We start from the raw sequence: 25,618 nt of genomic DNA on the forward strand, positions 1-25,618 counted from the left end.
AAGGAGAAGGTGCGATGCGATGAGTGTACAACCTATTTGGTGGCGCCGAGTAGGCCTTGGCTTCATCCGAGGAGTCGGTGAGGATGCTGCGGTTCCGCTGGAGCAGGTTAAGGCGGCGTTGTGGGGATGGAGCAGCCGTAGTAGACGAGGCAATCGTCGGAGCAGCTCGTTGGAGGTGGAGGACAGGGCGGCTGAACCGGTGGGACGACGGGATGGACGACAGATCCTCATCCGGGGAGGCGGATGAGGGATGTCGAGCTGTTGCGATGGACGACGTCGTCGGGGAAGAGGCTCCGGTTGGGCAGCGGTGTGGGGGCGGACGGAGGAAGGTGGGGTTTCGTGGCTGGAGCGGAGAGGTTATGGCGGCCAGATTTCGAATGGCGAAAAGGAGGCGATGGGAGGGGGAACCATGACTTAGGGACACGCTTGTCCAAAATGTAGGGTGTGTTACAAAAGTACCCCCACCGATGTGAACTAATGGCCCTTTCGGCTCAGGGTTAGAAGGGGGATTTCGCGTGTCGGGATTTGGCAGCTGGAGGGAGTTTTCGCGCGCGTTGTAATTTCGGGATAGCAAGGTGCGGGTTGTGAAGGCGCCAGTTTTGGGAGCACGATATCCGAATTTTCGGGATATACCAAGGCGCGGGTTGAATTTTAGGGACAAGCCTAACGTGTAATATTGTACTTGTACGTACCGCACTTCCCTCAACGAAAGAAAAACTATTCGCACCACACAAAGGGAGAGTCTTGTCCCGTTTTACTATACAAATGCTATTCAAAGCTACACAAAGACAGAGTATGAATCCATGTTATGTCCAATTAAATTTTTTCGCTGGCTGTATAATGCATGAAACCTACTCACATTTTAGTGCATTCCAAATGTTTATACTACCGTTGCAATTCGAACTGAATTTGAATTCGTTTCTCTATTTCAATAAGAATCTACAATCCTGATTGTTGCCAACTTCAACCATCATTCATGTATTACCTTAACAACACACCACATGATTACTATAGAGATAGAACTATGTGTACTATATGAACTCGAATTCAATCTTTTGACTACACTTGATGTTGATTCCAAATAATAGTACATTTGATGTACTAACTATACTAGTATAATGCCCGTGCGTTGCCATGGGCTTTTAAAATATTTTGCTGAAGTTATATAAACATAACACAAGTTAAATTTCACATGTAGAGAAAAGATAGCATGGGCATAATTGGGTAATAATTGAAGTCCACTTCACTTGCAATGTAAATTGATTAAAAAACAATTTAACGATGTATGCATATAGAGCGATTATCTAACTAAAAATATGTTACAAATTAAAATTTACTTGATGCACTTAAGAAATTATCTCACAATCAAGAATGTTGTCTATCCAGTTTTTTTAGCTTACCTGCCTAGCCTTATTCTGACCTCAGCCACTCTCTCACCACAACCAGCCCTCTCACTCTTTCACTCCACGCGCCCCTCACTCTATGTGTTCCTGTGCCGACAAAGCTGACAATATGTAGACGATGAAAATGACTGTCATGAACTACATTATTCCTCATCTCTTCACCCAAATAGATCTTTCTAACATAGTTCCACCAATTTCTCTATTTTCCGTGATTGTTCGGGATGGATGGTGCAAACAAAATGCTGTAACATGATGTGTCGGCTATCCCTCTAAACACCACCACCATCTCCGCCACCTGAGATATCCTGTACCCCACCTTCAAATCCGTTAATCCCCTGCCCCTTCTCATCCAACGATGACCCGCCTCTAATTCTTCGTTTTCCTCCCGTAGCCGCAGATTTTTTATTCGACCACTTCGTCTCCCTGCCTAAGCACCTGCCACCGCCACCCTACAGCCGGCGAGTGTTGCCACACGTCGCCACTTGCTCAAGTCACCACCTCTGTCAACGCTGACGCCAGTCGTTCCTCTAAAACCTACCATCATTTTGGTGCCCACGACCTCCCGCACCCCGCACTCGAGACCGCTAACCCCTTGCCTCTCCTCCGCCGCCAACACCCGCGGCTACTACTACTCTTCTTCCTCCCTCTGCATACCTTTTTCTCCGTCCAGTCTATTGACCCGCCCACCTCTACCTACGAAACCACTTGCCACCACCATCAACAGTCAGCAAATGTTGTCACACACTACCTCCCTCTACCTGAGTTGCCGCCCAACCCTCTAAATAGTGCCACAATCTCTAGCGCTCACGACCTTCTGCACCACAATAATCAATGGTTGGCCATATATGAAGAAAAAAGAAGGATCAAGATGGTTCTCTAAAGAAGTCATACCATCTCTTGTCACACATCATGTTCATAGATCCTAGGCATACTCTCTTCTCTCAACTTCATGATCATCTTTTTGGACTACAAAATCTAACACTCATGTTCTGAATAATCAGTTGAATAAATTAATTTCAAGACATGTAATGGATGAATTATTTGGGTGCCATACTTAAAAATAATAACCATTTATGCCTGGGAGATATTTGGTAGGTTACACCGAATGTCATGTAGAAGCGATGCCCAATTTGAATGGATGCATCGTCTTTTGAGTCCGATAAATATCATTGGCATGCAAACTTGAGATATTTTTCCATCACCTGCGTTAAGTATGGCGCTTCTCCGCCGCAAGAAAGAGGTAGGCTTCAGAATCAGATCAATAAAAATAAGTGGGATCCGGGATTTCTGGATTCAATGTATTCCCTTGTGTTGCTACGGGCCTTTTAACTTTTTTTTCTGATGACTTTTTGTATTGTTGTATAAGACTTGGTGACTTTTTTACCCCTTCCAACGACGTCGTTGGGACCCTTCTTGATGGATTCATTTGAACTTCAACATAATTCATCTCCATCGCTATCGTAATCTATAAAAAAGAATATATATATATATATGTATATATATAGAGAGAGAGAGAGAAATACACCTTTTGTATTATTGTGTGTAGTTTATATACAAAGAAGAACCATAATTTGTATACATCTCTTCTGATTTTGTAAAGTTTGATGAGTTTTCAGTCTGGTCAATCATAATTACGTTAGTGACTTTGTCGGTCAACAGTAGCATCATTCGCAACCATTGACTTTTATCTCTGATGTACAAAAGTGAACATATACATATCTTAAAAAAGCTCATATATAATACTCCCTCCGTCCCAAAATTCTGTATCTAGACAAATCTAAGACAAGAATTTTGGGACGGAAGGAGTATATATTTATTCGTCAGCTGCTACATGCAAGCAGGTGACCGCCTTTAGTAGGGTGAGTCGCATCCCAATTTTAATAATATGTAGACTCATCTGTAAATCACTTGTTAGTAATTATTCTCAAGAAATAACTTGTTAGGGTTTGCGATATTTTTTACTATATAAAGAAGTATGTGACATTTCTCATAGCAAACCATCGTTTTTTCCAAAAAAAGTAATCACCTTTTATTCTTATCTTAAAAATGCAATTCACCATCTTACTCTCTCGCCACATGATATAGTGCTGACACTCACATCTCGTCTCCCGGCTTGCTATCCCCGCCGCGGCTTCTTACAGCCCCCCCCTCTACACCACGACATTCAGCCCACACCTTACTCTCACAGTCATCCCACTGCCCCCGCCCCCCTTCTCTCTTCCTCCACGGCGTCCCAAGCCAATTCCTGGTGCCAAGGTGTGCACACCATCGTGGTCGAGGGCGACCATCATGACGATGCAACCTGCTGCTCACCGTAGCTCCGCACCTTCTTGAAGTACAGCGGCCACAATCATGTCCCAAGCTTATGTGTCCATCCTTTTATCTAGAGTATATTATCACTGCTGAAATCATAATTCAAGATATGGTACAAACTTCAGTATCAATACATCATAATAAACCAAATGCATCGGGGATCTGGGTGTACTATCCTAACAGAGGCATTGTTTCGCTACGAAGCCTGAATATTTTCTCTACCACATTCGATTTTGCTGCAACGCATAACCGATTTTGTTACCTTGAAAATTCAGTATTGTACAAGCTACCTGCCACCGGTGAACTCAAAGTGGATGCTTAAAAAAGGGCTCTGATAACTTCCACATTATAAGAAATATCAGGATGGATACATTGGCAAAAGCATGTGCAGATTTGCAGGTTATATCTTCTATGTGCAAAAGAATAGATAGACAACACAATTAAGCAAATAATTAATTAACAATTTGAACTATTTTTATGGATAGTTTAAGAAGGTTACCTTCAGCTCAGATAAACCAAAATATATGGACAAAGGTAATAATCCAAGGAGTAGTGGAGCAAGGAGATCTGAGAACATCCACACAATATTTTCTCAATCAATCGATCAGCTCAATTTGTCCACACTCATGGAATAATTCCTCTCATTCAATGGTATATACAGTCCATTGGAAACTTCAAGCAAATGACCATGCTCCATACAACTCAAGATTTAGCCTTTTTGATTTCTCGGGCAACCAGCCAACATATAATTTTTGCCTTCCAAAGTGAATATATATAATGGAACCGCTGAAAAAATATGAAAGAAATAGATTGTAACACACAGATGAATGCAACAAAAAAATCTATTGTGTATTTAGGATTTAGAGGACCATTTAGGAATAATAATAGAGGAATGGCTGATTGTAAAAGAGCTATGAAGGAAACATCACAAGCACCATACTGAATAATTCCACTCACGAGCTTTTCCTTGCAGAATCACAACTTCATAAGACATCCTTAAAAATCAGCCATCAGTAAATAGCTTGTTGAATCCAGACATGGTATGCAAACATTTCACTACATCTGGTTCCATATTCTGTATAGAAATCAAGTAGACATGGAAGTATACTCATATATCGCTGAATCTTGTAAAACATTTAAAAGGTAATCAGACACATTTTAACAACACTCTCTCGGCTCTTAAATAAGTGATATTTTTACTTGCCGAGTTTGCAAGGTACAAATTAAATCATAAATTATAGTAAAAACATAATGCACAGGTTTGATAATAACTAATCGATGAGCAGAACTTGCTTAACACATGAATAATCCATGACTATAAAAGAAGCTCATTGTACTCGGCCACTCATCTATTGTGTGCACTGTTTTTCCGTCTTTATTGATCATAGCAAGATGCTTCCTGATCAAATAGATGAATGATTTAAAGAGAGCGAATGTAAAGTGGTAGGATATTTGGCATGCATCATCGACTTGAGAAAACGAGAACAAGGAATTCACCTTGATAATTTTGGGTAAACAAATTAATCTGGCTATTGCCGTACATGGATAATTAGATTCTCTGCAGATTCACAAAACAATCATTTGTGACTGTTATGCAGTTGTGCAGATGTATGCACGCTATTCATATATAAGTGCCTGCATGAAACAAGAATAAAATCAGAGTCCGTAACTAAGTTCCTGAAAAAGAGCATTTGCACACAAATTGATAATATCAAGGGAAGAACAGGAAGCGAAGGGAGTCAGATGGGTTACATATCCAGTGGGAGCAGTAGTAGATGCTTGGCGGCTGGTTGGATAGGATGGTGATAGTGGGGGGGGATGCTCCCCATCAGGTCGACAAGCCGGAGGTTGTCCCAGCAGGACCCCTTGTCGGATAGCGCCTGGGTGAACCTGTTGCCGGCTATGCTCAGGTACTGGACAGACAGTAGCGCCAACAGGAACGGCCCGACGAAGGGCTTCCGTGACACGTCCATATGCTCCAGCAGGTAGAAGGAGAGCCAGTGAACTTGTTCTGGCTCAGCACCACCGACGCCACTTTCCTCCCAAGACGCCCGAGCTATGATGTCATTACTCCTATCGTCTCTTACATAATTAACGTGTTTCCTATGTAATCATGGTACCGAGACACACATGAGTAATCTGCATGTATAGTTCTCTAATAATTAATCGTACATTCTGATTTCCAACTAATCCAATGTGCTAGTGCATCAGGCTCAACCAACCTTAATGCTAGGTTGAGCGGCATTCTAATTTCTAACTAATCTGATGGAATCCTCCTATGACACATCCTCTCTGCTTCCCACCTTCCAGCGGCTCGATGATGGTGATGAAGGACTATAGATAAAAATTTAACGACCCTTACTCTGTACACATTTGAATCTATTTTCAGATGAAAAACACTGAACTATGATAAAATAAACAATAATCAACGACCCTGGCTGGGGAATAATATCAGTCCTTCCTTGTACTAAACAAGGTATTGAGGGAAAATAAATCTAAGAACAGAATGTACAGATTGGCAGAAGCTAAACATCGAATGCTCTATTAGCAAGTCTAAATAATTTTGAGAAGTATTACCAAAGAGATGACTCTCCAGGCTGCCGAAGGGCATGTACTCGTACAACAGCAGCCGCTTGTCCCCTGCGCGCAGAAGCCGATCAGGCTGACGAAGTTAGGGTGGCTGAGCACCGCCAGTATCAGCACCTCCACCAGGAACTCCTTCCTCCCCTGCACGCTCTCTCGGGCCTGCTGCTTCACCGCCACCATTTGTGCATCGGAAGCGCCCTGCAAGAAGAAGAAGAATCACATTGTGCTGATGATATAATACATATATCATATATAGTCCAGACCAAAGAATGATCAGAAAATCAACATGGTAGTTGGATGTGTCAAACATCTGCGACAAAAGTGATTAAGAAATGTACTGTGTGAACTAAGGAAGCAGCATCGAGGACGACACGCAAGGAAATATGCTTGTCACTTGTCAGTACATTCCCCTAATCTCACCAAATGCGCATACACTTTTATTGCTTTGAAGAATATAAAGATAGCAAATGAAGAAATCAGTTGCTGCCTGCCCGACTCAGGTTTGCAACATACAAATGATATACACAGACCATGAATGTATTATAACTTTAGAAGAATATACATTAATCTTTCACAAGTATAGCGAAACTTATCATGGGACGGAGGGAGAACTATAGTTTAGCACATTTTTCTATCACAAGTATAGTTGTTGAATAATGACGAGCAATCTGAAATCATCCACTTACAAAGAAAGAGGGAAGACATAACACGGGCTTATTAGCTCACACATACAAAGTTGAGTCAGTGATTAACTGGATTGCCAAAAAGAACATAGGGGAGACCATCATATCCATGTGTGGTGTAGTCAGCTCCACCCTTTCTCATCACTATATTTGTTCATGTTCTCTGCTGGTTGGTTTTCTCAGAATCTGCCGGGGCAGAGGAAGCTCTGTTCAACTCCTGCTCAACAAAGAACCTTTGTGAGGCCAAACAACCAAAAATCCTTGTTCATACAAACATAAAAATGATGAACTATCCAATAATTTCTTCGTGATCATGCAATAAGCTGTGCCTTCCAAAACTTTCATATGGCTGCGGTAGATTCGGCTCACATGAAACATAAATAAAATAATATGTATATAATGATTTTACCTTATAATAGATGTTTTAGAAACTCATAATATATATTTGATAGCTCCACTCCAAAAGTATAAAATTCCTCACATTGAATACCTATAAACAAAGGTGAAATAAGGATCTCTTTTGGACCTATCAATGAAAAGAGGAAAGGTTATGTCAGCGACCAATCGGAACCGTCGAAAGTTCAGCACATCCGTCTTTTAGCAAATGTACATGCAAAGCAATTCTTTCTCGGAGTGAACTCTGAACTATTCTGTGCCACATGTAAATAAATCATCAAATTACAGTAGGGAGACATGGTTTTTACATGTGTGGTTGGTGACCCTATAAGAATCAGCAGAAAGAAATCGAGTCAACAGAGATACTTTTGTAAGGGCCTGAGAGGTTATATAATGAATAGAAGATTCATGGAAAGATGTTACTTACATGATACATGTAGCTAGAGAATCACAGTGCCCTCAATTGAAGTTTTATGTTCTCCCCATTAGTGATCGCACTGAATCAAAAAGCAAAATGTCAGACAAACAGATTACCTGGAGTGAAGGCATCAGGTAAACAAATTATCTGAATCAAGCTCACTAAAAACAGAATCAAAAAGCTAAATGCCAAACAGATTGAGTACTTTGCCTGGTATACATACTTGTCCCACCTTGCATCAACCCCATGCATGGTGGTGGCATCAACAACGTCATGAGCTCCTGCTGCCCTTGCGTCGATAGAAAGGTTGTCATCGTCGGCGCCGCGCGCCTCCGAACCAAGGATCCGTTTGGCATGGAGGAGAGCGCCATCAGATTGATGCGTCCATCCCCAAACAACGAGCCAAGATAAAGAATATTATGACTGGGAGTTGTGTGTCCCCACTTTGTGTCTGCAACCACTTCCTTTCTACAGCTCCAAATCAGGGGAGCATCTCTTCGTTCCCAGCGATACGGTCTATGCAGGTGCCGCCGGCGGCGGCGACGCCCCACCACAAAAGATTGTCTTCGAGCCGCGAGTTGCCGCATCCAACCCCAAGGACCTGCAGTTGGTAGATATTTATTGGGGAAAAACGACCAATAAAGCATGACTGAAGTTTAAACTTTGCATAACTAAAAAGTAATCAATGTATCAAAGGATTTGATCTATGGGCATTTTCCTTTTTCCCAAGTAACAACGTCAAACTTTTCAGGGGAAGGGTATATACAATATTTACTAAACTGAATGCTTTCCACGTGTTTTTAAATCAATGGATCCTCCTACAAATTCTTTAAAGAGTATAACTGGAAAACCATTGCGTGGGCAGCTGCTTTTCCCTCTCCTAAAGCATCGACTCTACAAATATAACACATTTTGTCACCGGAAACTCATGAATCATAAGGTACAGGGGTGGAGCACGCGACGCAACAGAGCAGAAGAGAATGTTGTACCTGAAACTTAAAGGCCACATTAAGGTTCGTGGGATTCTTGTCCGAGTGAAACAAATTGGTCTGTACAAACTGAAATATAGCCAGCGCAGCTATATCAGAACCCATGAGGCCATGAGCACACATATAGTCAGAAGCACAGCTAAATCACGTACCTTGTGAGCATACACCATTCCCTCCAGCCACTTGGTCGGGTACCACGGGGTTCACCTTGAGACACCTCGTGGATGACCTTCATCCCTTCTACACAATTAAGCACAAAAAAAACAAATTGAGTTCACCTTGCAAGACTATTGAGAGGGATTTAGGTCCTTATGAAGTACAGAGTATAGTACGGAAAAGGGGTTCTCTCCTAAAGAAAATAATGCAGCCTCCATCCAGAAACAAATGGCGAATTAAGCACCCTCCAGTTCAATTTCACTCTCATCTAAATTCTATTTTCATGAGAAATTAATCAATTACCTAGGGTTAGTCCAGTTCATCCAAAACAGTGGAGCTCCAAGGAAGAAAGAAGAACGGTTGATCTAAAACAGGGAAGAAACAGGGCTATCACCTTCAAGATTAGTTCTGTATCAAAGCAAGAGCTCACGATTAGTTCTGGGAATTTTGAGTGATGAAGATAAGAAATGCAGTACCGGTACTCTTGCTCCCCTTGCTCTGAGAAGGTTTGCATACCTCAAAGTGCCCAACACCTGCCGCTGGCTAAAATAGTGTGCATAAAAAGATTAAGAATATAAGCTACATTCAGATTAGGCTAGATAAGGAGCTATGCGCTTGTACACATCAAGCCTATATCGTTATTTTCATACACCAAGGCAATTCGAATGCATTAGATTAGTCCAATGTGGCTGATGAACTACTGTTAGGAAGAGAATGAACGGAGTTACAACCAGTTAGGATCTGCACAAGTAGGAAATATAGTGACCACACCTACGAAGGAGACTCAGGGAAGTAGTTACCTGCAGCTGCATGCGATGGGGTGCCGTGCTTGAACGCTTTGTTGTGCCTCCACCATGTAGTTTCTCCGGTCCACATCCCTGTCCCCTCCGCTGCCGCCTCCACCCCTATCCCCTTCTGGAAGCCTGGATCTAAGCGCCTAGAGAGGCGGTGGCGCACGACCGGATCACAGGATACATGGAGGGGGAGGTCACTGCTGGCGAGGCGCCGACCGATGGGAATCGTGGGGCGGAGTCATCACCGGGGTGCAGCGTCGTTGGTTGAGGCCGCACTGGGGAAGAAGAGGCACTTGAGGCCACCGCCCAGCCGAGGTAGGAGGCGCCAGACGGGAAGAGGTGCGATGCTAGGGATTGGGGAGGGGGTAGGTCAGCGTGCGGCATCTGCCGTCATCGGCGGCGGCTCCTCCACGGGATAGGCGGCGTCTCCCGTCATCGGCGGCGGCTCCTCAATGGGATCGGCGGCGGCTCTCGTAGTAGCGCAGGGATCGACGGCGGCTTGATGTGCGAGGGCGGCGGCGAAGGATGCGAGTGCGAGGGCGGCGACCAAGGGATCTCGTGCGAGTCGTTCTCGCTCGAGGGCATGTGACGTCGCTCGTACGTGCGGGTTTTTTTTGGCTGGTTAATTTTCGTAGGTTTTTTTATCGCTGGTTAATCGTCGTAGATTTTTTCTTCGACGCTTGTCTTGGGCGCGATTGCCTGTTACGACCTGAAGAGCGCGAGGCTGGTGGAGGACTCGGTACGTGGTTTTTTCGGTTCGTGGCGGGTCAGCCTGAGGTGGGAGTAGGTACCAAAAAAACCGGGTGAGGTGGGACGAAAATAAACCTGGAACGGAGACTACCAACTGAGACATTAGGAGTAGAGATATTCATAATCTAAACCATGTTCCATACGTACACCATGTTTATCACACAAAGTATAGTGCCCCGCCCCCTACATTATGACAAGTATTTAGCCCTGAGCTGCAAAAGCCACACATTAGCCCAAACTATAATCAATGTTCTATATATTATATGTAGTACTAGCAAGATGCCCATGCGTTCCACGGAACATCAACATGATCAAGGGGAGGCCTTATTTGCAAATATGGAGAGGGGTGTGGGTATCTTTTTTAAAATTGCCATAGTTTCCTTCCTATCCGTCAGGTATAAATCGGACGGCCTATATTGCAGGATGGCAGGCACACCATCATCAACAACTCTGTTTTTTTATAGGAGCAGAGATAAAATATATTATATGTAGTATAACATGTTCATACACCATGTGTATCACCGTTATATATATTCACGCATGCGTCGGTTTAAAACACTATGATAAATTCATCAAATATCCGAATTCGCTTTTTATAACGAATTATGATCTCTATTCGTCTTTTACACCCACACAATCCTCTTATCTTTGTATCTACCGCTAACTTTCTCTCGTGCATGCACACGCCCGCATCCCTCTCACCCTCCCTCAGCATTCTCTAGCTCCATCATGCAAATTCGTCTTTTCACTTTAGGTCGTTCACCCATGGTGTGTGTAGGCCCCCCAGCTCCTTCTTTACGGCACACACATCGATCGATATGCCTCTCTAGCCAGGTGTGCCTACCACAAACACAAGCTTCCCCTCTTCTCCTCTCACCGTCCATGCCTCACTCCCACCACTCTTTTCATCGATCTCGTACTCGCACACCCCTTCCCCCTTGATATAGTATGCCTCTCGCACCACCTCTTAGATGCATCCCTCTCTCTCTATCCTTCTCGCCTGGCCTTATTTGCTTCTAACACATACATGCATGTATACTGATCGATCTCCCTACATATACCTAGGTCGACTTTAACTATTATACCCCCACCCATCAATCGACGTACGTCACAAGTTATGGCTCTCCTTTCTCTGACAGAGGACGATTGATCTTCCTATGTAGTTATGTCTGCTTACCACAGCCGTATCGTCCCCCCTCATCATTCGTGCATGCCTCCTGACCTGTCTCTCACACGCACGCGCACAGACAGTCAGCCATCCCCTCTCTTATTGATATTGCAGGTGTGCCCTCCGTTTGTCTAGCAAGCCTCTCCCACCATTTGTTACAAGCAACTCCACTACCGCCCCCTCCAACACTCTAGCTGTGTCTCTCTCCCAACCTTATTCCTCTCCTACAGATATGCATGGATGCCGATCGATCTCCCTTAATACATAAGGTAGGCCTCTCTCCTCCTCCACACATATACCAGCCATTGTGCCTCTATAGTTAATAAGGCCTCCCCCCACCAATACACACCGATAGTCGAGCACTGTAGGTAGGTATCCATGCCACAGAGACAAACTGCACCTGTCCCCTCTCACGTTCCAGTAGGCCAGCCACCCTATATCTTTAACGTGGGCACACACAAATTCGACGGCACTCTTTATCGATCGTGCGCGCGTGCACAGACACATCATCCCTCTCTTCGATTCTATGGATACCTCAATCCGATGATACCTCCACTCTCTTCTCGTGATTGCCCCATCTATATATATGATATATCCAGGAATCTACTTTCACACAAATTGCATATGTTACATTTTTTATTGACACCCCCCCCCCAAAAAAAACACTCACGAACCCACACACTATATCTCTCTAAGTTTGTATCTCTCTCACACAACCCCACATAGGTGGCGTACGTACACGAAGAGAATAGGTGCACGTACTCACGCTTCGTACCCACCCACACCCGCGCGGGTACACGGTGGAGCTCATTTCAGTACGAAATGGCAGCCCACGTGCTAATTTGAACGTCGTAGCGGTTGTTTACCTACGGAGGTCGTGTACCTCGCGTGCACGAAACAAAGTTCGACTTGATGCGTTGGCGCGTTATTTTTAAATAAAGTTATATCGCTCAATGGCACGTACACAGAATATAAAACGATTTTTATGGAGAAAAAGGTAGTCCGCTCCACTATATACAATGGAGCCTGCCTACTAGGGTTTGTCTCTCTTCAGAGTATCTCACACAAGGCGGTGGTGGCCTCTCCCTCTCACTGCTGGTCACTGATCCAGCCGCATCCTGTCCGCTGGCGGAAAGGGAGGATGTGCATCGTTTCTTCCGTTCGACGGCGCCCAGGCAGCATGTCCTGATCTGCGGTTGAGGGAGTCCTGGATTAAGGGGTCCTCGGGCGCCCGACCTGTTGGACATGGGCCGGACTGATGGGCCGTGAAGATACAAGACAGAAGACTCTTTCCTGTGTCCGGATGGGACTCTCCTTGGCATGGATGGCCTGGCATTCGGATATGAAGATTCCTTTCTCTGTAACCGACTTTGTACAACCCTAGTCCCCTCAGGTGTCTATATAAACCGGAGAGTTTAGTCCATAGAGGCAATCATAATCATACAGGCTAGACTTTTAGAGTTTTATCTATTACGATCTCGTGGTAGATCAACTCTTGTAATACTCATATTCATCGAGATAATTCAAGCAGGAAGTAGGGTATTACCGAACCTGGGTAAACATAGTGTCCCCTGTCTCCTGTTACCATCGACCAGAGACGCACAGTTCGGGACCCCCTACCCGAGATCCGCCGGTTTTGATACCGACATTGGTGCTTTCACTGAGAGTTCTGATGTGACGTCAAAATAGGATTGATGGTGTAACACCCACGATGCGGCTATATCTCCCACGTGTCGAGGCACGACTTAGAGGCATAACCGCATTGCGGTTTTGTCGCAACAAGGGTCATCTTCACACAATCCCATGTAATGAACAAGAATGGGATAAAGAGTTGGCTTACAATCGCCACTTCACACAATACATAAATTAAACATACATCATTCAGAGAACAAACAAGGTCCGACTACGGAACCAAAATAAAAGAAGACAACCCCAAATGCTAGATCCCCGATCGTCCCAACTGGGCTCCACTACTGATCAACAGGAAACGAAACAACACGATGAACAAGATCTTCATCGAGCTCCCACTTGAGCTCGGTTGCGTCACCTGCCCTGGTATCAATGGCACCTGCAACTGTTTTGGAAGTATTTGTGAGTCACGAGGACTCAGCAATTTCACACCCGTGAGATCAAGACTATTTAAGCTTAAGGGTAGGAAAGGGTAGTGAGGTGGAGCTGCAGCAAGCACTGCATGTATGGTGGCTAACATACACAAATAAGAGCGAGAAGAGGAGCAACACAACGGTCGTGAAGCTAGAAGTTATCAAGAAGTGATCCTAAAACTACTTACGCACAACCATAACACAAGAACCGTGTTCACTTCCCGGACTCCGCCGAGAAGAGACCATCACGGTACACACGCGGCTGATGTATTTTAATTAAGTCAAGTGTCAAGTTCTCTACAACCGGACATTAACAAATTCCCATCTGCCACATAACCGCGGGCACGGCTTTCGAAAGATAATACCCTGTAGGGGTGTCCCAACTTAGCCCATTATAAGATCTCACGGTCAACGAAGGATATTCCTTCTCCCGGGAAGACCCGATCAGTCTCGGAATCCCGGTTAACAAGACATTTCGACAATGGTAAAACAAGACCAGCAAAGCCGCCCGATGTGCCGACAATCCCGATAGGAGCTGCACATATCTCGTTCTCAGGGCAACACCGGATGAGACATCCTACGACTAAAACCAGACCTGGAGTTTCCATGAGGGGGCCCCATAGTCTACTCAGTTCGGACCAGCACTTAGAGAAGCACTGGCCCGGGGGGATTAAAATAAAGATGACCCTTGAGTCTGCAGAACCCAAGGGAAAAGGGGATAGGTGGTAGCAAATGGTAAAACCAAGGTTGGGCCTTGCTGGAGGAGTTTTATTCAAAGCGAACTGTCAAGGGGGTCCCATAAATCACCCAACCGCGTAAGGAACGCAAAATCAAGGAACATAACACCGGTATGACGGAAACTAGGGCGGCAAGAGTGGAACAAAACACCAGGCATAAGGCCGAGCCTTCCACCCTTTACCAAGTATATATATGCATTAATTAAAATAAGAGATATTGTGATATCCCAACATATCCATGTTCCAACATGGAACAAACTTCATCTTCACCTGCAACTAACAACGCTATAAGAGGGGCTGAGCAAAAGCAGTAACATAGCCAAACACCGGTTTGCTGGGAAAGGTGGGTTAGAGGCTTGACATGGCAATATGGGAGGCATGATATGGAAAGTGGTAGGTAGCGCGGCATAGCAATAGAGCGAACAACTAGCAAGCAAAGATAGAAGTGATTTCGAGGGTATGGTCATCTTGCCTGAAATCCCGCTAGGAAGAAGAACGAGTCCATGAAGAAGACAAACGGATGGAGTCGAACGAATCCTCACAACTCCGGAACGAAACCGAAGCTAACGAGAGAAGCAACCCGGAAAGAAACAAACAACATAGTAAGCAACCACCACATACACATGGCATGATGGACAAACAAGTATGATGCATGTCCGGTTTAAATATGCATGGTATGGCAATGTGCACAAACAATACTACAAATTAAGTGGAGCTCAATATGCAACGAGTTGCATATTGACGAAACACCACATTCAAGTTATTTAGTTCGCTCTTGTTTATGTACCCAACCATATTAAATGTTATTCAACATGGCAAGGGGTGAAGCATAGTAAACTAACTATTTAGTCAAGTTTAAATGAGGCCGGAACAACAAACAACATTTCCAGAAAATCCTCATATGCCTATTTTGAATTTGGTCCTGTTCTGCCTAAAACCATATTTTATTGTTGTTAACAAGGAAAATAAAGTGCAACATGTTAATCTATGCATTTTTCTGCCCCATTTAGATATAAAGAACATTTAAATCTGAGCTACGGTTATTTAGTTATGAAATAAAACATTTTAGCATGGCATTTATGCAAAATTAAACAAACAGCAAGTTAAACATTTTTAACATGGATGAAAGTAGCATATTATGAAACTAGATGTAATTCTAAGCATTTTACATATATAAATCATTTTAATCCGATGCACGGTTGATGAGTTATTATATGCATGAAGACTAGGGACTTTTCTGCAAAACAGTAAACTCCTGGAAAAATAGCTAAATCGCAGACATGGAAAAAAACTACAATGGGCCGAATCCAACTTGCCCAACAGTGCAAAGGGGGGGTTTGGGTGGCTCACCAAGGGCCAAGCCCAGCTGGTGCAGACGCTGAGCCTTGGAGGGAAGCTGGGCCGGCCGTGGCTTGTGGCCCGCGGGGAAGCAAGCCGCGAGGCTGGGCTCGGTCAACTGGAGCGGGGCTGGAGTGGTTCGACGCGAAGCAGGGGAGGCAGCAGGCGCGGTCAACGCGAGGCAGGGCGCGTGCAGGGACTCGGTGCGGACGAGTTAAGGGACTCCGGCGAGGTCTTGGGCGGCAGAACGGACGGATCCGGGAGGTCTTGACGACGGGGAGCCGGTTCCCGGCAGTTGGAGCGTGGGACGGCTCGATGAACAGCAACGGGCGGCGAAGCTTGAACTTGCTGCGGCGATGGCGACGAGCGGGAGGCCGCAGGCGCAAGGAAGGGGGTGTGGAGCACCAGATCCGAAGCAGGGGAACGGGAGGAGGTCGGATTCGTCGCGGCTCGCCGAATCTTGCCGGAGATGGTGGCGGAGCAAGGACGAGGCTGCTGCGGTGTTGCTCCTCGAGGTGCTCCCATGGCTGTCCTCCTACACGGGACAGAGATAGAGCACTGAGAGAAGAGCGGGATAGGGGTAGAAGAAGGAAGAGCAGGGGCGCGCGGCTGGCCTGGTGTTCGTCCAGTGGGGAAACGGCCCCGGGCGATGGATCAAGGGTGGGTGCACGGCGACGATGAGCATCGGGACGGGGATGCCGGCGTGGAGAGGAGCGCTCGGGCGCTGCTGCTGATTGGGTGGCGCTGAAAACAAGGGGAAGATGGCGGCGGTGGTTTGGGCAGGTGCGATCCCGATGTGGATTCGGTGGAGTGGCGGCGGCGACGAGTGGGAATAGAGTTAGGTTAGGGTTGGACTGATTTGGTAAGAAGTGGTCTATAAATAGCGAAAACAGACTAAGGTTGGACCCTTCGATCGTAATCAGACGATCGAGAATAAATAGTCTAGGGAGTTCAAATGAGAAAACGAAGATGTTTTATAGATGTTGGGGGATGATCCGGACCCATCGGTAACGACAGTCCGGTTCGGGTTCGGGAAAGTTTTCGGACACAGGCGAGGGGTTTGAGCATTGTGTAGAGAGGGTTAAACGGTCAGGCAGCAAACGAATGGTTGGTCTTGAGAAAGGTCAACAGAGACGAGGAAGAAGCGGCAACTATCAACGGGTGCAAGTTTTTTTAGAAAACATGCAATGCAATGCTCATGATGACATGATGAAATGCAAAAAACAAATAAATACACACAACGATAACGAAAACCATTGAAGGCTTCTGGAGCATCGGTCTCGGGGCGTTACAACACTCCACCACTACAAGAGGATCTCGTCCCGAGATCTAGGATGGCACCGGAGGCAAACAGAAGAGGAACATGTAAAACAAGTTGCTTCTTTGACAAACGAGTGAAACCAAAGAACCTTGAGAGGTTGAAAACTGGAAAGAAGAATACGACAGAGTTGAACAAAATTGAGAAGACTCCGGTAGAAAAGAGAAACAAGGAACACCATGTGAACTTTGGAGTTTGCAAAGCTATGAATGACGAGAACAATGGACGAGAAGTACATGCGAGCACTCCGGTTGAAACGAGATGTACAAGGAATGATAATGATCAATTACGATAACGCTCCGGTCGGAAAATGGAAGGGGTAGAATATGAACTTGGCAAAAAGAAAGCACTTGGATGAGACTCCGGTTAGAAGAGGAATGATAGACACAACACTCCGGTTAAAACAAGATAAAGAAGGAATAAGAATGATATAATTTGGACAGCACTCCGACTGTAAATGGAAGGAATTGAACATGAACTTTACAAGACGAGACGATACATAATGAAATCAACAGCACACTGCCTCTGGAACTATTGAAAGAATGGCACAATGGGTCAGAAGGATTTCAGACAGCACTCCGGTTGAGATGGGAGGCAAAACTTGACAGAATGGGAAGAACTTGAAAAGAGGGCACGACACTCCGGTTGGAAATGGATAAGCACGAAAAGAGCACGGTCCTCACAAAACGAGAAGATGAGTGAAGAGAGCAACATCACAATGCCTCTGGAAGAAATAAATAATAGAAGATAGATCCTTGGAATAAAGAATGGAGAAGAAAATGACAACTTCTGCTACAAATGAGCTTGGAAAGCATCCTTCCAAGAAGGTTATAACGGAGTTGTTGGGAAATCAAGAACGAAAAGAACAAGCTTGTTGTGGGCTTATGGAACACATCTCAAAATTATGAGGTGACAACCCGCCACTAACGGAAATAATTGCTTGCTTGAGATCAACGAAGAGATGAAAACTTCTCTCGCCGAGAGGATAGGAGAAAACTTGGATCATTGATAAGCACCATAAAAGCAACATTCCTTAGGGAAGGCTTTAGGTGAAACATGACACAAGATAAATCCAACGAAGAGATTGGTGGATTTAAAATATCTCATTCTTGACAACATGTGAATCATGAAACGCGAACTCAAATTGTCAAGAATGACATAACACCACCTCAAATGATAAGGTAGAACGAATTGCACTTTAGAATGCAAGATGAAGAATGCTTGGTCTCCACAAAACAAAACATGTGTTGAGCACCATGTTTATTTTAGAGTATAGCTTGACGGATCTTGACTCCGAGAGAAATCTTGAAGAACAATTGAAGGATGAAAGGAATCCTTGATGAGCCACCATGTTGAACCTCCATGAAGAACTCCGATAATAAAAGAATGATCAAACGAAAGGGAAAGTTGAAAAGAACTCCGGGAGAAGCCTTGCAATGATTAGATGAAGCTTTGAAATGATATAATTGAAATAACTTGGAGCTCCAGAAAGAAAAATGAACAAATGAGATCAAGAATTTTGATGAATCTCCGGAATAAGGAATTGAATTTACTCGATGAAACAAGAATAAGAATTACATTATGCTCATCCTTCACTAATTAAATTGATGACAAGCAATGGATTTGGCATACTACTTATTCTCGTAGAAAGGATTAAGATATATATGGCGCAAACTTGGGAAGGTCTTCAACGAACCACCGGTAGGATTGGAACAACGAATAAATTAATATAATAACCAAGAAAGAGAACTCTTGAAGGAACCACCATAAGAATTGTAAACGAAAGTAGCAAAGGCGCAATTCACCGGGAAGAATTAGAACCGAATGAAGACACTTGAGGGGATTTAGATACATGAGAACGAAGAGATCATGAAGTGATTAGACAATATTTGAACGATGCACCGGTAAGATTTGGAGAACGATAGCTACATTCTTAAAATGAAGAATTTATGACATGATGGCCTTCGGAGGGAAGAAATGGAAACAACTCATGAAATGCTCCGGATGGTAAGAAAAGAATTGTCACAATCAAAAACAATTATGAGGATGGCATGAAGCTAGAACCATGAATCTTCAAGAGAATGGACAAGATTTAAGGGAAACTCTTCTTCGGTCTTCAAAATCCGAGAATGACGATGAGAAACCACCATGAATTGTTGAGATACTCTGGTCTGAAAATTAGAATGGTTGAACCAACGATGAGAAGAATTTGAAAGATCTTGGAGAAAGACATATGAATGATGATAACCCATTCTTACGTCAAACTTTGAAAAGAATTTTAGAAGCTCTGGGAAAATTAGAAGAGTCAGGTAAGATCCTGGAAAAAAAACTTGTGGGTTAGGGCCCACTCAAAAGAACCACCGTTGAACGATTTCTTGAAAAGAGAGATTGCACCGGTTGAATTAAATGGCTTGAATGAAATAACATCCTCAAAATCTCTTGAACGGATTGAGAATGGAAAGCACGAATCTTCTGAGATATATTCAACACTCCGGAACAAATGAATAGCGAGAGCTGAATGATTACGAGCTGCATCGGCATGAGAATGCATTTGAAAACAAGGAAATGAATATGATCAACACCGCAAGCTTGAATTGAAACCACCGGAGAAGAAAGAGAACGAATAATGATGAAGTTAAGGCTCTGTTAGTATCTTCCTGAGAATCACCGAATAAGAACATTTACGGAAAAGAATGGAGAGACTTCCTATCTATAAGATGGATACTTGATTAAGAATTTTGAGTGTTTGAAGAAAAAAAAGGGTGGGAGGGCGGGAAAAACAAAGACAACTTGGGACGGCTGAAACGAACACCGTTGAGAAAAAGCTTAGAATTGATCTTGCGAATGTTGAAAATGATCGGATCCACTTGAAGAGAAGCACGCCGGTTGAAAAGAATTGGCATGACAATCTCGATGATCAAGAAGGATTGGTATCCACATAGGAATATGAGAACACCACTTAGAAAAAGGTATGGAATCAACACTTGACTTCGAAGCAACTCGAATACCACAACTTAAAACAAAACAAAGGATTGGCTTGCAAAATAAGCCAGAAACAAACATATGATAGATCCCATATCGTATCAAGTGTGTGTTGGAAAGATATCCTACAAGATACTTGAATTCCCACTTATAAACTCCCGAAACTTTCTGGTTATGCAATCTGCTGTTGGGGATACAGGGGACACAAAATATATCACCCAAACTAACAATCCCTAGATCCAGCTGTATCCATCCGTCAACACATAACCAAGAAACCTTCAGAAATTATTTACCTCAACCTTCGAAAAGCATCCGTTATACGAGTTATGGCAATACTCCCGAACTCCCGCCCCAGTACTGGGTGGCGTCGAGGTGATCTCACCAACAACTACATAAAAGAGATTTTCGATGTCGGCGAAACTCAGGTATTCCAGAACTGCAACGATAAAATTGTGACGACAACACCTCGGAGCTCAACTCCCCGGGACACTGCCACAACCCCTAAATGTCCGGAGGCACCAAGAACAATGTTCTCGTCACAAAACCAGTGGAACGATTCTAAGATACCCGCGTGATCCTAAATTTTTTTTAGTGAAATTTGAGGAGAGGAAAGTCAAAACATCTACGTCAGGAGACCTCACCAGAGCGACGAAGGGACTGAGGAGTAAAAAGAATCCTACTCTCTGATATATATAATCCTAGGACTCAAAACATTTTTGTTCTAGACTCAACAACGCCAGCGATTCGATCAAGCAGGGGGCTCCTAAGTCGGGGATGGCTCTGATTACCAACTTGTAACACCCACGATGCGGCTATATCTCCCACGTGTCGAGGCACGATTTAGAGGCATAACCGCATTGTGGTTTTGTCGCAAGAAGGGTCATCTTCACACAATCCCATGTAATGAACAAGAATGGGATAAAGAGATGGCTTACAATCGCCACTTCACACAATACATAAATTAAACATACATCATTCAGAGAACAAACAAGATCCGACTACGGAACCAAAATAAAAGAAGACAACCCCAAATGCTAGATCCCCGATCGTCCCAACTGGGCTCCACTACTGATCAACAGGAAACGAAACAACACAACGAACCAGATCTTCATCGAGCTCCCACTTGAGCTCGGTTGCGTCACCTGCCCTGGTATCAATGGCACCTGCAACTATTTTGGAAGTATTTGTGAGTCACGAGGACTCAGCAATCTCACACCCGCGAGATCAAGACTATTTAAGCTTAAGGGTAGGAAAGGGTAGTGTGGTGGAGCTGCAGCAAGCACCAGCATGTATGGTGGCTAACATACGCAAATAAGAGCGAGAAGAGGAGCAACGCAACGGTCGTGAAGCTAGAAGTGATCAAGAAGTGATCCTGAAACTACTTACGCACAACCATAACACAAGAACCGTGTTCACTTCCCGGACTCCGCCGAGAAGAGACCATCACAGCTACACACGCGGTTGATGTATTTTAATTAAGTCAAGTGTCAAGTTCTCTACAACCGGACATTAACAAGTTCCCATCTGCCACATAACCGCGGGCACGGCTTTCGAAAGATAATACCCTGTAGGGGTGTCCCATCTTAGCCCATTATAAGCTCTCACGGTCAACGAAGGATATTCCTTCTCCCGGGAAGACCCGATCAGTCTCGGAATCCCGGTTTACAAGACATTTCAACAAAGGTAAAACAAGACCAGCAAAGCCGCCCCATGTGCCGACAATCCCGATAGGAGCTGCACATATCTCGTTCTCAGGGCAACACCGGATGAGACATCCTACGACTAAAACCAGACCTCGAGTTTCCACGAGGGGGCCCCGCAGTCTACTCAGTTCGGACCAGCACTTAGAGAAGCACTGGCCCGGGGGGGTTAAAATAAAGATGACCCTTGAGTCTGCAGAACCCAAGGGGAAAGGGGATAGGTGGTAGCAAATGGTAAAACCAAGGTTGGGCCTTGCTGGAGGAGTTTTATTCAAATCGAACTGTCAAGGGGGTCCCATAAATCACCCAACCGCGTAAGGAACGCAAAATCAAGGAACATAACACCGGTATGACGGAAACTAGGGCGGCAAGAGTGGAACAAAACACCAGGCATAAGGCCGAGCCTTCCACCCTTTACCAAGTATATAGATGCATTAATTAAAATAAGAGATATTGTGATATCCCAACATATCCCTGTTCCAACATGGAACAAACTTCATCTTCACCTGCAACTAACAACGCTATAAGAGGGAATGAGCAAAAGCAGTAACATAGCCAAACAACGGTTTGCTAGGAAAGGTGGGTTAGAGGCTTGACATGGCAATATGGGAGGCATGATATAGCAAGTGGTAGGTAGCGCGGCATAGCAATAGAGCGAACAACTAGCAAGCAAAGATAGAAGTGATTTCGAGGGTATGGTCATCTTGCCTGAAATCCCACTATGAAGAAGAACGAGTCCATGAAGAAGACAAACGGATGTAGTCGAACGAATCCTCACAACTCCAGAACGAAACCGAAGCTAACGAGAGAAGCAACCCGGAAAGTAACAAACAACATAGTAAGCAACCACCACATACACATGGCATGATGCACAAACAAGTATGATGCATGTCTGGTTTAAATATGCATGGTATGGCAAAGTGCACAAACAATACTACAAATTAAGTGGAGCTCAATATGCAACGAGTTGCATATTGACGAAACACCACATTCAAGTTATTTAGTTCGCTCTTGTTTATGTACCCAACAATATTAAATGTTATTCAACATGGCAAGGGGTGAAGCATAGTAAACTAACTATTTAGGTAAGTTTAAATGAGGCTGGAACAACAAACGACAATTCCGGAAAATCCTCATATGCCTATTTTGGATTTGGTACTGTTCTGCCTAAAACCATATTTTACTATTGTTAAACAGGAAAATAAAGCACAACATGTTAATGTATGCATTTTTCTGCCCCATTTACATATAAAGAACATTTAAATCTGAGCTACGGTTATTTAGTTATGAAATAAAACATTTTAGCATGGCATTTATGCAAAATTAACAAACAGCAAGTTAAACATTTTTAACATGGATGAAAGTAGCATATTATGAAACTAGATGAAATTCTAAGCATTTTACATATATAAATCATTTTAATCCGATGCACGGTTGATGAGTTATTATATGCATGAAGACTAGGGACTTTTCTACAAAACAGTAAACTCCTGGAAAAATAGCTAAAATCGCAGACATCGAAAAAAACTATACTGGGCCGAATCCAACTGGCCCAACAGTGAATAGGGGGGGGTTTGGGTGGCTCACCAAGGGCCAGGCCCAGCTGGTGCAGACGCGAGGAAGCAAGACGCGAGGCTGGGCTCGGTCAACTGGAGCGGGGCTGGAGCGGTTCGACGCGAAGCAGGGGAGGCAGCAGGCGCGGTCAACGTGAGGCAGGGCGCGTGCAGGGACTCGGTGCGGTCGAGTTGAGGGACTCCGGCGAGGTCTTGGGCGGCAGAACGGACGGATCCGGGAGGTCTTGACGATGGGGAGCCGGTTCCCGGCAGTTGGAGCGTGGGACGGCTCGATGAACAGCAACGGGCGGCGAAGCTTCCACTTGCTGTGGCGATGGCGACGAGCGGGAGGACGCAGGCGCAAGGAAGGGGGTGTGGAGCACCAGATCCGAAGCAGAGGAACGGGAGGAGGTCGGATTCGTCACGGCTCGCCGAATCTTGCCGGAGATGGTGGCGGAGCAAGGACGAGGCTGCTGCGGTGTTGCTCCTCGAGGTGCTCCCATGGCTGTCCTCCTACACGGGACAGAGAGAGAGCACTGAGAGAAGAGCGGGATAGGGGAAGAAGAAGGAAGAGCAGGGGCGCGCGGCTGGCCTGGTGTTCGTCCAGTGGGGAAACGGCCCCGGGCGATGGATCAAGGGTGGGTGCACGACGACGATGAGGTTCGGGACGGGGATGCCGGCGTGGAGAGGAGCGCTTGGGCGCTGCTGCTGATTGGGTGACGCTGAAAACAAGGGGAAGATGGTGGCGGTGGTTTGGGCAGGTGGGATCCGGATGTGGATTCGGTGGAGTGGCGGCGGCGGCGAGTGGGAATAGAGTTAGGTTAGGGTTGGACTGATTTGGTAAGAAGTGGTCTATAAATAGCGAAAACAGACTAAGGTTGGACCCTTCGATCATAGTCAGACGATCGAGAATAAATAGTCTAGGGAGTTCAAATGAGAAAACGAAGATGTTTTATAGATGTTGGGGGATGATCCGGACCCATCGGTAACGACAGTCCAGTTCAGGTTCGGGGAAGTTTTCGCACATTGGCGAGGGGTTTGAGCATTGTGTAGAGAGGGTCAAACGGTCGGGCAGCAAACGAATGGTCAGTCTTGAGAAAGGTCAATAGAGACGAGGAAGAAGCGGCAACTATCAACGGGTGCAAGTTTTTTAGAAAACATGCAATGCAATGCTCATCATGACATGATGAAATGCAACAAACAAATAAATACACACAACGATAACGAAAAACATTGAAGGCTTCTGGAGCATCGGTCTCGGGGCATTACAGATGGCTCGCCTTGTTATCAAGGACAATATCACCTCCGAAGGAGCCCTGGCCTCAGGCCAAACTCTCCGGTTGGGCGACTTTACCATGACTACCCGTCCGGCCGTTAAGCCGACGATGACTTCTCGGGTCATCAAAAATCGCCCCCGTGTTTACTCCGAATACTCCAAACAGATGGATCCGACGGAGTTGTCGTCTTTAAACGAACTCCTGGATCGCATCGCCTCCTTGGGGGTTGCTACAGACTACGGTCGGATTGGGCTTAAGCCCGATCAGAGAGAAATCATATCTCCACCGATCACCCATCAGATAGAGGTGGTAGAGGAGCAAAACAACAAATCTCTCTCTATATTGAGGACGAACTATGTTCGGATTTCCGAGCTCGAAGAGCCGGATATCGCTCCACGGAACGACATGCCCTGTCCTCCGAACCTGGAATCGGACGGCTGACCGGAAAAATCCATTGATATCCCGGAGCCCGAACTATTAAGCTCGGAAATTTCTCAAACTCTGGATCCCAAATTGGGTCAGGGTTCGGATTTAAATCCACCCACCCACCCAGATATACGCGATCTCATGTACCTACTACAGCAGTCTCAAGAAATAGTCCATCACTTTTGGGCCAGATTCGTCCTTGTCAAAGACAAGATTAAAGATTGTCACGACGAAGACATGATTTCAGTATTCTGCAATAATTGCACGGACGAGGGAATCCTCAACACCATCAACCGCCGTCGCGTATTACAGTTCGCGGACTTGGCAACCATAGTACAGAAGTACTGCGCAATGGAAAGCACCTGGAAAACTCAAGCAGCTCGCTGGGAACCACCGGTTTCCACTCAACCCCTCGTTCGAGCAAAAAGGACGCACCCTCGCGGGGCGCCCGTCCCACCAGTAAAGAAATCTAAACCCATTATGGGGTGCAGAACCGTTCTGGAGGGATGGCTCGATAGGCCATGCAAAA

At 45.0% G+C, this 25,618-nt stretch overlaps 2 long non-coding RNA genes across 13 annotated transcripts; both read right to left on the minus strand.

The window, feature by feature from the left end:
- Positions 1 to 3,691: 3,691 nt before the first annotated feature.
- On the minus strand, positions 3,692 to 7,018 carry LOC123141463 (uncharacterized). 4 transcript variants are annotated; one of them, XR_006470306.1, is made up of 4 exons: positions 5,469 to 5,526; positions 5,214 to 5,351; positions 4,216 to 4,502; positions 3,692 to 3,805 (listed from the first exon to the last, which is right to left on the minus strand). It is a non-coding gene; the product is annotated as an uncharacterized lncRNA (long non-coding RNA). The 4 variants fall into 4 exon arrangements; XR_006470305.1 differs by lacking the exons at positions 5,214 to 5,351; positions 5,469 to 5,526 and adding exons at positions 6,294 to 6,500; positions 6,989 to 7,018 and having other exon boundaries at positions 3,706 to 4,122; XR_006470307.1 differs by having other exon boundaries at positions 3,706 to 4,054.
- A 468-nt stretch (positions 7,019 to 7,486) lies between these two features.
- LOC123141464 (uncharacterized) lies at positions 7,487 to 9,883 on the minus strand. Of its 9 annotated transcripts, none has more exons than XR_006470314.1 (8): positions 9,745 to 9,866; positions 9,421 to 9,487; positions 9,248 to 9,352; positions 8,941 to 9,028; positions 8,789 to 8,857; positions 8,023 to 8,400; positions 7,809 to 7,878; positions 7,487 to 7,706 (listed from the first exon to the last, which is right to left on the minus strand). It is a non-coding gene; the product is annotated as an uncharacterized lncRNA (long non-coding RNA). The 9 variants fall into 9 exon arrangements; XR_006470316.1 differs by having other exon boundaries at positions 9,461 to 9,487; positions 9,745 to 9,865; XR_006470315.1 differs by having other exon boundaries at positions 9,421 to 9,477; positions 9,745 to 9,843.
- Between the last annotated feature and the right edge of the window lie 15,735 nt (positions 9,884 to 25,618).

Source organism: Triticum aestivum, chromosome 6D (genome assembly GCF_018294505.1).
Source record: "Triticum aestivum cultivar Chinese Spring chromosome 6D, IWGSC CS RefSeq v2.1, whole genome shotgun sequence".
Lineage (NCBI taxonomy): Eukaryota > Viridiplantae > Streptophyta > Magnoliopsida > Poales > Poaceae > Triticum > Triticum aestivum.